General features: G+C 38.6%; 1 protein-coding gene across 4 annotated transcripts in view; it reads right to left on the bottom strand.

The window, feature by feature from the left end:
* The window catches only part of LOC136866238 (transmembrane protein 53-B), a 195,093-nt gene extending 188,676 nt beyond the window's left edge, over positions 1-6,417 (bottom strand). For 3 of the 4 annotated variants that reach the window (XR_010859520.2, XM_067143028.2, XM_067143030.2), the window contains exon 1: positions 6,169-6,327. The gene's annotated coding sequence lies outside the window, so the exon portion shown is untranslated. The other variant, XM_067143029.2, reaches the window with a different exon arrangement.
* Between the last annotated feature and the right edge of the window lie 8,418 nt (positions 6,418-14,835).

The raw sequence follows: 14,835 nt of genomic DNA, 5'->3' as shown, positions 1-14,835 counted from the left end.
TCTTAGGTTAACGCAGTTTTTAGTTTCAATTATTATTTTAAATTAACACCTGTTTCACTGAATTTTGTCGCAATAAGTTGTTTTTTGCTCTGCATATTGATGTAAATATTGTATATTTGTGCTAATTTTGTTTCCGTCTAGGCTCTCTTTTGTTTGTTTTTTCATTTGCTCTTTCATTATGTTTTTTAGCATTTTTTTCAACTTATATTATGTAAATTATTCCAACCCCCCTAATTTTTTCACTGAAGATGGCTCAAGCGAGCCGAAACATGTTTGAATTTGTTTGCTCCATCTAATGACGGAATATATGATGTATTGAATAGGAGGATACTCTCATTTTTCGCCATTGTAAAGTGAAAACCGTCAATACGGAATGATTCTAATATCTTGTAATTTGTCTTACGTCGCTCTGACACAGATAGGTCTTACAGCGACAATGGGATAGGAAAGGCCTAGGAGTGGGAAGGAATCGGCCATGGCCTCAATTAAAGTACAGCCCCAGTATTTGCCTGGTGTGAAAATGGGAAACCATGGAAAACCATCTTCAGGGCTGCCAACAGTGGAGTTCGAACCCACTATCTCCCGGATGCAAGATTACAGCTGCGCATCCCTAAGCACACAGCCAACTCGCCCGGTGAAGTGGAAAGTGACCTTGCCCTTAATTAAGCTACAACCCCAGCATTTGCCTGGTGTGAATATGGGAAACCACAGAAAACCACCTTCAGGGCTGCCGATGGCTGAGCTAAACAAGAGACCTTCATGTCCCTTGATGTTTATTGATCGCAATACAAAATTCCAAGCGAACTGAAAATTGATGCCTCTTGAAAGAAAATGGAAGTGTTCTATCAGATATTGTTAAGTCAATGTGAGGGATCAGAGCTCTCTGTCCAGCTTATCATCATTTCCCTTTATCCAGCTGTAGCCGGGTAGGGGCAAATATGGTTCCTCTCCACTTTCTTCGGTCTTTCCACCACTCCTCCTCCAACACTGTGTCCCAGTCCAGGTTTCTTTCTATAATGCTGCGTTGGATGGTATCCTTCCATCTCAATCGTGGTCGTCCACGGCCTCTCCTTCCTTGGATTTGCATTTCCATCACCTTTTTTGGCATTCTTTCGTCGCTCATTCGCTTTATGTGCCCAAACCATCTTAGTCGGCTCTTCTCTATTCTATCATTCATTTTTTCCACTCCAATTTCTTCCCGGATTTTCTCATTCCTTATTTTGTCTCTTCTACTCTTCTGTATCATACTCCTCAAGAATTTCATTTCGGCCGCCTGTATTCGACTCTCATCCTTCTTTGTCATTGTCCAAGTTTCTGCTCCGTAAGTTGTTATGGGTACGTAATACATCTTGTACATAGTATCCTTTGCTTCCATTGGCACATCTTTGTCCCATAACATATTTCTTACACTATGATAGAAACAACTTCCAGCTTGAATCCTTTTACTAATCTCAGCATCCAGTCGAGCATTCTCCATTAATTCACTCCCCAGGTATTTAAACGTTTCCACTACTTCCAGGTGCTTGTCTGCAAGTCTAATCTGACCTTTCCCTTCTTTCTCCCCTCTAGTCATAACAAGAGTTTTACTCTTTTCTACACTTATTTTCAATCTTCCCATTCGCCACATTCAACTGTTCTTGAACCTTCCTGTCGTCTTCTCCCCAAATCACAATATCATCTGCAAATAACATCATGTTCATTTCTCTTCCTCCATATGCTGCTTTTGCTGTTCTCATGATGTCATCCATGACTAATGTAAACAGGATTGGTGATAGAACACTTCCCTGTCTCAGCCCACTAGTTATTTTGAACCAACTTGTCCTGCCAACTTGTGTTTGCACGCAACTACAACATTCCTTATACAATGCCATGATCATTTTTATTAATCCCTGTCCAATTCCTTTTTGCACCAGACTGTCCCAAACTTTCGTCTTAGGGACACTGTCATATGCCTTTTCAATATCAATGAATGTCATCACTATATCATTCCCGTACTCCCAATGCTTTTCCATTAGTTGTCTCATAATGAAAAAGGGTTCGATTGTTGACCTTCCACTTCTGAAACCAAACTGATTTTCCTGTATCTGCTTCTCAACCCTCAACCTTATTCTACTTTCCAGTATCCTTTCCATTATCTTAGCAACATGGGATATTAATTAGAGTAATTCCCCTGTAGTTCTTCAAAACTTTCTTATCACCTTTCTTGAAAATTGGGATGATTATTCCTTTTTGCCAATCCTCAGGGACCTCCTTATTCTCCCAGACCTTCCTGAGAACCCGATATGTCCACTGCAGGCCTACAGCTCCAGCTGCCTTTAGCATCTCCACTGAAATTTCATCTATTCCAGCAGTTTTTCCATTCTTCATCTTTCTTACTGCCATTTCAATTTCATTCATTGTAATTTCTTTATCCATTTCTTCGTCAACTAATTGCCTTTCCTGGAATATGTGGAGGCAAATAATTAATTCCAAAGAATTAAAAAAATATGTCGGTAACTGAAATACCTAGCTTTCATCTTCAGCATTAATTTGTTGATGTTAGTGTATGGTTTTGAATTACTGGGTTTAAGTCCAATGACTTTCAAATTAATTAAGAAAGGCAACTTTCAAGAAAATTATATTTCGCAGAAGTGAATGTTTTGCTATCAATTTCAATTATAATATCATGTGCTAAAATTCCGGCTGGTAGCTCAATAACATGGAGCTATACCAAATGAATGGAGAGTTACTATAGTAGCCCCTGTGTATAAAGGAAAGGGTGATAGACATAAATCTGAAAATTACAGGCCAGTCAGTTTGACATGCATTGCATGTAAGCTTTGGGAAAGCATTCTTACTGATTATATTAGACATGTTTGCTAAATTAATAACTGGTTCAATAGAAGGCAGTTCAGGTTTAGGAAAATGTTATTCCACTGAAGCTCAACTTGTAGGATTCCAGCAAGATATAGCAGATATCCTGGATTCAGGAGGTCAAATGGACTGTATCGCAACTTCACAGGGTAGGTCAGGGGATACTACTGGCAAAAATAAGTGCAATTGGACTAGACAAAAGAGTGACTGAATGGATGGCTCTACTTCTAGAAAACAGAACTCAGAGAATTAGAGTAGGCAGAGCTTTATCTGACCCTATAATAAATATCAGGGGAATTCCTCAAGGCAGTTATTTTTTGCTTTATGTCACACCGACACAGATAGGTCTTATGGCGACGATGGTTCAATAAAGGCCTAGGAATGGGAAGGAAGTGGCCGTGGCCTTAATTAGGTACAGCCCCAGCATTTGCCTGGTATGAAAATGGGAAACCATGGAAAATCATCTTCATGGCTGCCAAAGGTGGGATTCGCATTCACTACCTCCCGGATGCAAGCTCAGAGCTGCGCACCCCTAACCACATGGCCAACTCACCCGGTAGCAGTATTATTGGATCTTTATGTTTTCTTATATAGGCTATATCAATGAGATGAGTAAAGAAGTGGAATCAGAGAAAAGGTTTTCACAAATGATGTTATTCAGTACAGAGTAATAAATAAGTTAAAAGATTGTGAGCAACTGCAAAATGACCTCTATAATGTTGTGAGATGGACAGTAGGCAATGGTATGATGATAAATGATGTTAAAAGTCTGGGTAAGTTTCACAAATACGAAAAGTCCTCTCAGTTTTAATTACTGCACTGATGGGGTGAAAGTTCCTACGTGTTAATATAGGGAAAAGATCTTCATTGGGGTAATCACATTAATATGACCGTAAATAAAGGGTACAGATCTCTGCAAATGGTTATGAGGGTATTAAGGGGTTGTAGTAAGGATGTACAGGAGAGGGCATATAAGTCTCTGGTAAGATCCCAAATAGAGTATGGTTCCAGTGTATGGGACCCTCACGAGGATTACTTGATTCAAGAACTGGAAAAAAATCCAAAGAAAAGTGGCTCGATTTGTTCTGGGTGATTTTCCAACAAAAGAGTAGCATTACAGAAATGTGGGGTGGGATGGGAAGACTTGGGAGAAAGGAGATGAGCTGTTCGACTAAGTGGTATGTTCTAAGCTGTCAGTGGAGAGATGGTGTGGAATGACATAAGTAGACAAATAAGTTTGAGTGGTGTCTTTAAAAGTAGGAAAGATCACCATATAAAGATATGAAGATTCAGAGGACAAATTGGGGAGAATATTCGTTTATAAGAAGGGGAGTTAGAGAATGAAATAACTTACCAAGGGAGATGTTCAATAAATTTCCAATTTCTTTGCAATCATTTAAGAAAAGGCTAGGAAAACAACAGATAAGGAATCTGCCACTTGGGCTACTGCCCTAAATGCAGATCAGTAGTGATTGAAATTGAAAAAAACATTTGATCCATCACCATATAGAGAGGAGCAGTCACCGTTGCCAATTTCTTGCAAAACAAATCCTCGAATTCCATTTCTTTCGTGGTTTTGCGCACATACTTGTACATAAGTTAAGTGGTGTATTTTGAAAATGGTTCAAAGAGGAGATTATTTAATACAATTATAAATAAATATGGTCTACAAAACCAAGAATAACGGCCGAGAGGATTTGTCATGCTGACCATACGGCACCTCGTAATCTGCAGGCCTTCGGGCTGAGCAGCGTTCGCTTGGTAGGCCATGGTCCTTCAGGGCTGTTAAACCATGGACTTTCATTTTATAAATAATTGTTTGGCAATAACCATGTGGCAAAACAGACAAAAACTTTATGAAATCTCTTCCAAGAACAATAATTTTCCCACCATAAGGAATGAAATGCGATTATCTCCAATATTTTTTTTTTTTGCTAGGGGCTTTACGTCGCACCGACACAGATAGGTCTTATGGCGACGATGGGATAGGAAAGGCCTAGGAGTTGGAAGGAAGCGGCCGTGGCCTTAATTAAGGTACAGCCCCAGCATTTGCCTGGTGTGAAAATGGGAAACCACGGAAAACCATCTTCAGGGCTGCCGATAGTAGGATTCGAACCTACTATCTCCCGGATGAAAGCTCACAGCCTCGCGCCTCTACGCGCACGGCTAACTCGCCCGGTAATATATTTTTTTTTAGAAGACGATTCACACACATTAATTAATGAATATTTGCGGTTAGGGCTTTATCCCATGTTGAGCCATGCTAGTCAAATATCGCCAGTTGCTTTGTAATTTAATTAAACCAGAAAACAAATTTTCATTTAAATTTAGAGGAATGTTAAATTTAATGTGGACTGTTCACTAGCTGAGCAGCAAACCAGTGGTTTTCCCTGTCCACGAAGTACCACCTAACCAATAAGACACTGCCTGTGCATGCGTGCCTACTCCCTTTCAACCTCCCCTAACGTACCTGCTGCTCAGTACTCTTACGCTTCAGACAGACTTGGGCTCGCCAGGAGGCGAACGCATTAGCCAAGCAGAATGATACATTTTTCTTTAATAATTTAAAAATCCATGGCAAAAAATGTTTATGCTTTTAAAGACACTCTGCTAATCTACAGACAATGCACTTTCGTCGAAATGCTTTACGATGCCCAATGGTTCAGCCGTTCTCTCAAAATCGATGCAACAAAAATCAGCCTAGTGTTTTAAATATATAGACAATAATAATATTAATAATAATAACAAATAGGCTCATAGTAGTAGTAGTAGTAGTAGTAGTAGTAGTAGTAGTAGTAGTAGTAGTAGTGGTGGTGGTGGTGATGGTAAACATATTTTTGTTTAAACTGTAAACTGCAGTCAAATATCCAGTCTTGGAAATCTACAACCCCCACCCACCTTGAGGAAATTCTGTGTACACCCATGATTTCAATAATATAAACCCAAGCATGACACACTGTTAGCACAAAAGCTCTAAAGGAGTAACCATTTGGCTTATACATTTAGCCTTTTCTTTCATCAATAGACAGAAGTACTGTTTAAGTTCACAACATCATTTTGGTGCAGAAACTAAACCCTTAACAATTGGAATAATAAATTATACTTTATGAAAGAAATTGTTAAACCATATTCCCAAACCTAAGACCAATAAAGACCGAAACTCTAGAAATCACAGGAATGTGGAAATAATGGAAAACTATCCTGATTAAAGTAAAAACTAAATGCAGTATAAAATATTGTAAATACGACATACGTATAAAGAAATTCTAAATACTGCTGAAAGAGTACAACTGTTAGCAATTAAAATATTAATACCTTATCTACAATTAAACATCTACAGCATTATCAGCAAATCTCGGTTTTAATTACACTAGCTTCGCAACCGGCCACTAGATTCTCTCTAACTTGGTGTCAACAAGCACATGAACAACCAACACAAATTGAGGGGATGACATCAAACCCAGTTTTACATAACATTACCAGCTGATGCCCCCACCAACTCTCCCTGCAGAGCTGACAAAAGGTCAAGAGGTTTCACTCGACATGTTACTCGACCATCTTGACCTCCTTGCCCCATTTCTATAAATAGTAAATGTTCTTTCTACAGAACTCCTTTGGTTCCTATATAAACTCTTAGGCTAAGATTACACGTGTGGGTTATGACGCGAAGTTTCTGCGTGAAGATACGCCAAAAATACGGATTAAAGTAACTTGGACGACACTGGCCAGAAACAGCGTGATATTGCGTCGGAAAAGGGAAGGGAAGTAACCCAACGGAGAAAGCGCTCGGGTCCATTCGTTGGCTGGATTTCACGCTAGTGTTTTAGATTGTCTGGTCACACGGGCGGGGAAACACACTGCTCTAACATTGCACTCAAAAGTTACATACAGATACTTACAACGAACTGTGATTATGTAGGTATATCTTGCGTTATCCTTGGTGAGTTCATTCACAACTTTTAATTATTTTTGAGGAAATAGTGGATTCGAACCCCACTGTCCGCAGTCCTGAAGATGGTTTTCCGTGGTTTCCTATTTTCACGCCAGGCAAATGCTAGGGCAGTACCATAATTAAGGCTACGGCCAATTCCTTCCCACCCACTTTCCTACCCCATTGTACAGCAAAATACACAATTCGGAATAGGGTAAACTCATTTTTAGTGCTATTAAGAAAATAGAATAGATCATTTTGGAGGCTCAGAAATACCCATGAGATGACAGACAACCTACAGTATAATACTGTATTGCGCAGGAGCACAAATTTCCCCTTTGCTGACCTGTCTCAACATGGTATGAATCAAGTATTTTCTTTGACTTCGACACCGCCGTCGAGAAATAGCTAACACAGAACATAATGCAACAATTGCATTCTTGTTTAATGAAATTATGTTCACCACAAACGATGGGTTATTGCAGTACAATATCCAAATACGAACTGCAACGTGAAAACACGCATGTGTGTGGCCATGGGCATTTTATGATTTCAAGCTACGGTACCTGTACGTGAAAACACACTTGATCCAAGGTGTGAAATGTCACGTCAAAAATGCACAACATTGATTTGGACGGGACAGGACACACACAGCGTGATTTTCCGCCGCGGAACACGAGACAAGATGCGTCTTCAAGTGCGCCGGCTGGAAATGGGCAGTGATCCATTTTGTATGCGTGTTTTCCCATTCAGTGCCTGGCTATATTTAGGGAATGAAGACGCTGCTCTTGTTTGAATACTGAGCATGGTCCATCTGAGTTTGTTTTGTACCTTCGTTTTGCATAATAGAATTTGACAGTGAATGTATAATTTTGGAGGTACAAAATTCCTCGTGCCTTTACGATACAAAGGACCAAGAATTCAAAAACAAGGACATGAAGAAATGTGCGGTGTTATAAGTAACTGGCGCTGTGTTAGGGGAGACGTTGTGTTTCTTTTGCTGGTTGCATTTTTAACAAGGCAAAAGCATTTCAAATTAGTTCACGGACATTCTATAATACACACAAATTTCTCCCGGTTGTCTTCTAATCGGCACTGTGTAGGAGTACAAATATTGTCCACTTGATGACTTGTCACTTAGAATAGAATACTCCCATCCCCCAGTTTAGGATCACCTGAAACTGGGGAGGGAGTAATAATTTATTGAATTCCGAAATGTGTTTTGATACATGTATTCTTTTCCCTATTACTACATTTAACATTACAATTATACTTATTAGCTATTTCAATCTAGTTTCAAACTGTCGCTTATTATAGGATGGATCCAATATTTTCTTTGACGACGACAACAAACAACCAACGCAGTACATAATGCAACAACGGTGTTATTATTTAATGGAATTCCTTCCATATGCAGGGCAATGGCGATGCTTTGCTACTTTACAACATACAATACACTAATAAAACCACGCCCTTCAAACACACAGGTGTCACCACGCGCCCTGTCGTCCAGCTGCGTGAGCAATACGCAGAAATCCAGCGTGACAAAACTCAAGTGTGGCCACCTATCTCGCAGGCCGTCCAGCTGCGTGGAAAACACGCAGTAACGCAGCCTGAAATCACGCAAGTGTGGCCGTAGCCTAAGGTTCCACTTTTCTTATTAGCTGTGTTACTTCTTTGTGGGCAGTAATCATGTTACAAGAAAACTGAAGTTGTTTTCTTTCTATTGAAAATACAGTCTAATATAAATGGTTTTGTTCAATCAATTCAAATATAAAATACAAGGAAATCATCCAAGGATGGAATATGAATACCGGTATGATAGGGTTGGGGTTGTCTGGCGAGGCAAGCCTGCTACAATAATAGTGTAGACTGTACTGCCAGCGACTCAACGCCGAGTGTTGGGCTGTGGTAAATAACCCTCCCCGAAGGGCCAAATATAAGGTGACGCCTTCTCTCTGGCCAGGAGATTCGGCGGGTTTAGAGTTTTGAAGGAGTATGTAGTTGAGGTGCTTTGTTATGGTGAAGGAGATAGCGAGGGGAATTTCGACCTCTTGGCTAAGTGCTGTATTGAATTTTAAGATATACATAGAATACTATAATCATGTTGTTCCGTGGGTTACAATTTGATGTTCTTGTACAACTGGGTTGATACATGCATCGGTCATGGTGTCATTTTTGCATTCGGTTTTAAGATTTATATTTAATTGTCAATGTATGGTTTATTAATTGGATTATTTGTACAATGAGATACGATTACACAGATGATGTCATTTAGGCATTTTATAATATATTTACATTGCTAATTGTGTGGTCTCAGTTGGATGGTTCTATATACAATGAGTTTCTCTACACTATTACCTGCAATGGATATATACATCGGGATGGGGAGATGTTTTATTGACTCTTCAATATGTGTATGTATATAGATATTTTCATTGTGTGTTTTATAACATACATTCACAATTTCTATGTCTCGTATCATTTACATTTACAACCTGCCATCTAGTTCGTACCAGCTCCTCCTCACTGCTGTAATGTGTTTTAAATGTATATATATATAAAAACCATTATTTACATGTATTTCACCCCATACGAGATTACATACATTGGTACTGCTGGTATAACATTTACAAAGTAATTACAATTATGCGGTAATTGTTTGGATAAAATATTTCATATTAAATCTTCCAGTTATAACGGTATCACTGGTATGGTATTTACAGGATATATACAGAGTATGTAGGTTCAGGGATAGTGCACATTGGTTAGTATGTACAATTGTTTTCGGTGAGTTGCTTCACATTAATTCTTCCAGATACGTACTTACAGATTTACGCATATACTAGTTATATATAATTACTAGAGTATTCATCTCAGCGACCTCGAAAACTATGGATTCGAGATTATTTTCGATTATTTTTATGTCTCACTCCCCTCACCCCCCTACCCAAGGGGTGATGAACGTGGACTTTAAGAACTTCCGGAGTGTCACTATTCATCTCAGCGACCACAAAAACTGTGGACTCAACTCGATTTTCTATTACTATTATTATTATTATTATTATTATTATTATTATTATTATTATTATTATTATTATTATTATTATTATTATTATTATTATTATTATTATTATTATTAGTATTAATTCTCACCATCACCTCGCCTCTACCACAAAGGGGCTGAAATTGGACTTTAAGAAATCCGGAGTGTCACTATTCATCTCAGCGTCCCAGAGAACTATGGATTCGACACTATTTTCGATTATTTATGTATCCCAATCCACCCCACCCCCACGCCAAAGGAGTGTCATTATTCATCTCAGCGACCCCGAAAAGTATGGATTCGACGTTATTTTCGATTACTTTTATATCTCAAACCCTCTCTCCCGCCTTTAAGGGTGCTTGGGGTGTCTTACCACCACGTGGATTGTGTCCTGATACTAAGTCATAAGTGTACCAAGTTTGGTTGAAATCGCTCCAGTGGTCTAGGAGGAGATGTAATACATACATACCCACAACAATGAAATTTATATATATTGACCTATAGAAAGATTACTTCTCAGCCTCGCTTTTGCTGGTTGGGAATCCTCAGTTGCTCTTCGTAAGGAGTATGTGATAACTCGTTTTATTCCACTGTTGATATTGCATATTTTTCACAGTTTCTGAAATATTTTACACATTGAATACACAGCTATATTGTTAAAACTGGTCAGACCTACCAAAGTTGGTCCTATGGTATGAAAGTACATCTCAATCACGGCACGTCGGTTTGCTATTTCCAAATAACAGGCATAAAAATGAACCTCCTAATGGCAGCGCGTTCCCGGAATATGATGATATAGCGTAAGCTGCTCTTGCCTAGCGGCAATCTGTCCATCAATTCTATCCAATCTTGGTGCGGCTTTGGAAATTAATAAAATTATACAAAAATCAATCATAATAAAAAACTACCCATCCGATTTCGTTCAGATCACTTCATAATCCCTCACAGATGAAATAAGAACAAATTGTGAAAATTTTAGCGAAATCGGTCCAGTAGTACTTGAGTCTAATAATCCCAAATATACCAACATTCAATGTTTTATGGATTTAATGTTATTGCAGAAAGAAAGTACGAGAGCACTATGTTTGGGAGACGTTTCTGGGGTGTGGATCTCGTTATGCGGGCGGTTTTAATGTGTAGAGTTACACAGGTAATTGTTAATGATCTACCTAACCTGCTTGGAGAGGAAGCCGACTAGGGATAATCTGCTTGTTGCGTGTTTCTTCTATTGCTTGTTTGTTATTTAAAATAGGTCTAGAAGGGGTCCGAGGGTTGTGGGTATGAAATTGGGGAGAGGGCAGGGATTTTTCGTCACAGTTTTCTTGAGGACATCACCTTAGTGTAGGGGAAGGCATCGGTACAAGTGAAAAGGGGTTTGGCTTAATTAGGGGGAGGGGGTCCACGGAGGAGTTGATTTAGAGGGGGGGTCGCAGTCGAGGGCTCGGCGGAAGGCATATTGGAAGTGGGATAGAACGTAGGAATCGAGTTTGGGGAAGGAGAAGATGTCCAGTAGGTCGGCGGTTGGTTAGCAGAACGGGAGTCGGAATGCATGGCGGACTCTGTGACGTTCAGTGGAGAGGAGCGGCCGATAAATGATGGGGTTGGAGTTGGCTACGGCTGTTCAGGTGGTGAGGCCACAGGTTATAGGTGGATGGACAAAGGACTTGAAGGTCTGGAGCAATGATTACTCTGGCAAATAGATTAGGGTGACCAGATATTCAGAGACAAAAAGCAGAACCTGATCGTAAGTATGATCTAGCAGCGAAATAGTTCGCCAATTATTCTCGTTCCTTTTAAGCGATACGAAGCGTAAAATGCATACAACGAATCGTACATTATTACTCACTACAGCATGATCAAACTTAAAAACACTCTGATTTTTGGATGCTATAAAAAAGGAAGTTATGTGTTCCAATAACAAAAATTACCAAATTTTATTAACCTACTAACCTATTATGCTATTACATTTGTTTAGATTACAACACACAGTGTTACATTAACACGTTGCAGTGTGAAGTCATTGTGACAGGCTCTCGTACTTTTCACTTGAATGAATTGTCTTCAACAACTTTAAGTTTCCACGCAGTATGTCATAAAACTCTACGTAGTTATATTCCAATTTGCACCAAGTGATTACCATGTGTTTTATATTTTCAGGCTTTAGCCTGAATTTTTCATTTGTCCAAAGGTTGTTCATTAATGAAAATACCCGTTCTGTCGGAGCATTTGTAGCAGGCAAGCTTAACACAAATTCTACAATATCATCTATATTCCTGAAGCCAATATTCGTATCTTCAAAATTAGTGAATATTTCCACCCACCTCAAATGAGTTGGTGTACGAGCCGAATTCCATTCATTTACTTTAGTAACGGTGACATATTCCCTGACATTAACAATCTCATCAAAAAGCAATGTATCACGCATGTCTTTCCCAGTGTACTTAAGTACAAAATCTAATGACCTTTGTACATCACTCTATTCGAACAACCAGAACTAAGATCTGCCCAAATTAACACACTGAGTTAAGAAAAATGAAAAGTCCACTGGTCTAAGTATTCTTTGGTTTAGATTGAGCAACTGAGGTTACAAACACACAGTCTAGCCTATTTGAGAGCTTTTCCTGATATCCTCCAGTACTTTACAAGCATCCAACATAACAACATGTGCCCCTCTAATAACTGAATAACACTGTGAAAAAGTGCTGCTTGAATATGCACAAAATTCTACCACACCACAGACAAGGGATCATCAAAGAACTATTTGATTACAGATGGACACCTGCTTTGTGATTCAAAATATGATTTCAGAACTGGATACAACTCCAGTACTCGCTCAATGGAAGGTAAAAAGGAAAACCACCTTGTTCTACTGAAACCAAGAACTTTGGAGTACGGTACTCAATTTCGACGAAATCATAAAACTCAATCAAGGAGGCCTCACGTACAGTGTAAATGTGAAAATATGAGTAGATTTTCTGCTCTACACTTTGAACACAAACTGGAAGACAGTTCACAGCAGTTTGTATTGCATTGTTGACAATGTGAGCACTGCAACCAACACCAACAATCAATTTCTCAAGAGACTTCTGCACGATGGAATAAACATTTTTAGAACCTTTCCGAGATGAACCACCGGAGTTAGTATTAGTGTTGTCTGCACAAAGTAGAACCACTTTACTTTCAAGATGAAAATCATCTAGCGTTTTCAGAACAAATGACGAAATAATGTCATCAGTTTCCCCTACATGTTATTTAAAATCCAACAATTTTACCTGTACCCCCTTGTTGTAAATAAAATAGCGATCAAGGGAGAAAAGTTTGGTGGATTTATGATTTGAAGAGTCTGTGTAGACCGAGACATAGTTCACTCCTTTTAAGTCCTTCTTCACTGCAGATATCGCAAATGGACTAATCACATTAGTGACAATAGCTTCACACTTTGTCTTAGCACACGAATATTTTGGTTCGAAACACCTCTGAAGAAGTTTAGACGTGCAGTCTGCCGAGCAAAATGTTTGGTTAAGTTTAACAGTATGGAGTGCAAAACTGCCTTCAGAAGCTGCCAAATTCTGTTCAGCTGACCCCAGTTCAACTCCTCGAAAGAAAGTAGTGAGAAATGAGCTGGATGGAGCAGCATTGTCAGCGAGTTTGTGCTTCTTAATATCCAAATGTCGTACAATCTTGCTTTTCCCGCCGTTTGCTATTGAAAACAAAGCTGAACATTCGGCGCAGCGAACGTCGCTTTTCGATTTACCTGGTACTATAAACGGGCAGAGAAACTGTAATTCGGTATTTAGTACACATTTAGCTTTAACTTTCGGCATGATTACCACGGCTAGCTTAAACCGCACTACCTGATCATCTGGATAATCACCAGTACGGTTGCCTACGTTATACTCAAAACAGTGAAAGAGCTGTTGTCACAACGCCAGTACACAACTACACTGCTCCAAATTGCTCTTCCCGTCGCGAAAGTAACGACCGCAACGACAACCGGAAACGGGAGTGCTAATATTTGAAGTTGTAGTTCGCCTTCCCTTTCATTCGTTTAAAACATTAATAATTACATATACCACATTCTGCAAAAGAAATGAAACCATTTATAATGCAAAAATATTTTGCAGTATTTTCGCGGGATATTTGATAAAAAGCAGGATATTTATACAATTTTCGAGCCTTTTCGCGGACCGCAGTATAGGGTGTTAAAAAAGGAGTATCCTGCGAAAAGCAGGACATCTGGTCACCCTAGAAGACAGCTACCTGCCATTCAATACGACAAGAAGGAGCCCGCGTGTTAGCTATAGTAATTGAGTTTGCATTATTTATGTCTGTTATGTGCCTTGATTTGCTTTAAAAGATTGGTAAAATGCAGTGCATATAACTGCACAAATAGACAGAGTATAGATCGAGATATATCCTTTCTTAGGTAAGTAATTTAACTGATTACATCATATTTAAGGAGTTAATATTTCAATCACTGATTACAAACTAACTGCATAAAAGCCGTTGTATAATAATAATAATAATAATAATAATAATAATAATAATAATAATAATAATAATAATAATAATAATAATAATAATAATAATAATAATAATAATAATAATAATAATAATAATAATAATAATAATGTGTATTTGGCCCAATTTTACGCCCGTATGCCCTTCCTGACGCCAAACCTACATGGAGGAATGTAATCATTATTGTGGTTGGTAGTGGAGTATGTTGTCTGAGTATGAAGAGGAAAGTGTTGGGATAAACATAAACACCCAGTCCTCGAGTCAGAAGAATTAATCAAACGCAACAAAATTTCCTGACACATTATTATTATTATTATTATTATTATTATTATTATTATTATTATTATTATTATTATTATTATTATTATTATTATTATTATTATATAATTCGCTGGGGCCATCAAGGACCACGTTAAGTCTTGTTGCATTTGACACTGAACTTGGCCTTCTTTAGAGCCCAAATTTCCCTCATTCTTCGTGAGTG

This window comes from Anabrus simplex, chromosome 3 (genome assembly GCF_040414725.1).
Source record: "Anabrus simplex isolate iqAnaSimp1 chromosome 3, ASM4041472v1, whole genome shotgun sequence".
NCBI lineage: Eukaryota > Metazoa > Arthropoda > Insecta > Orthoptera > Tettigoniidae > Anabrus > Anabrus simplex.
Note: the sequence above shows the minus strand (reverse complement) of the source record. Positions and strands in the feature narration are given on the sequence as shown.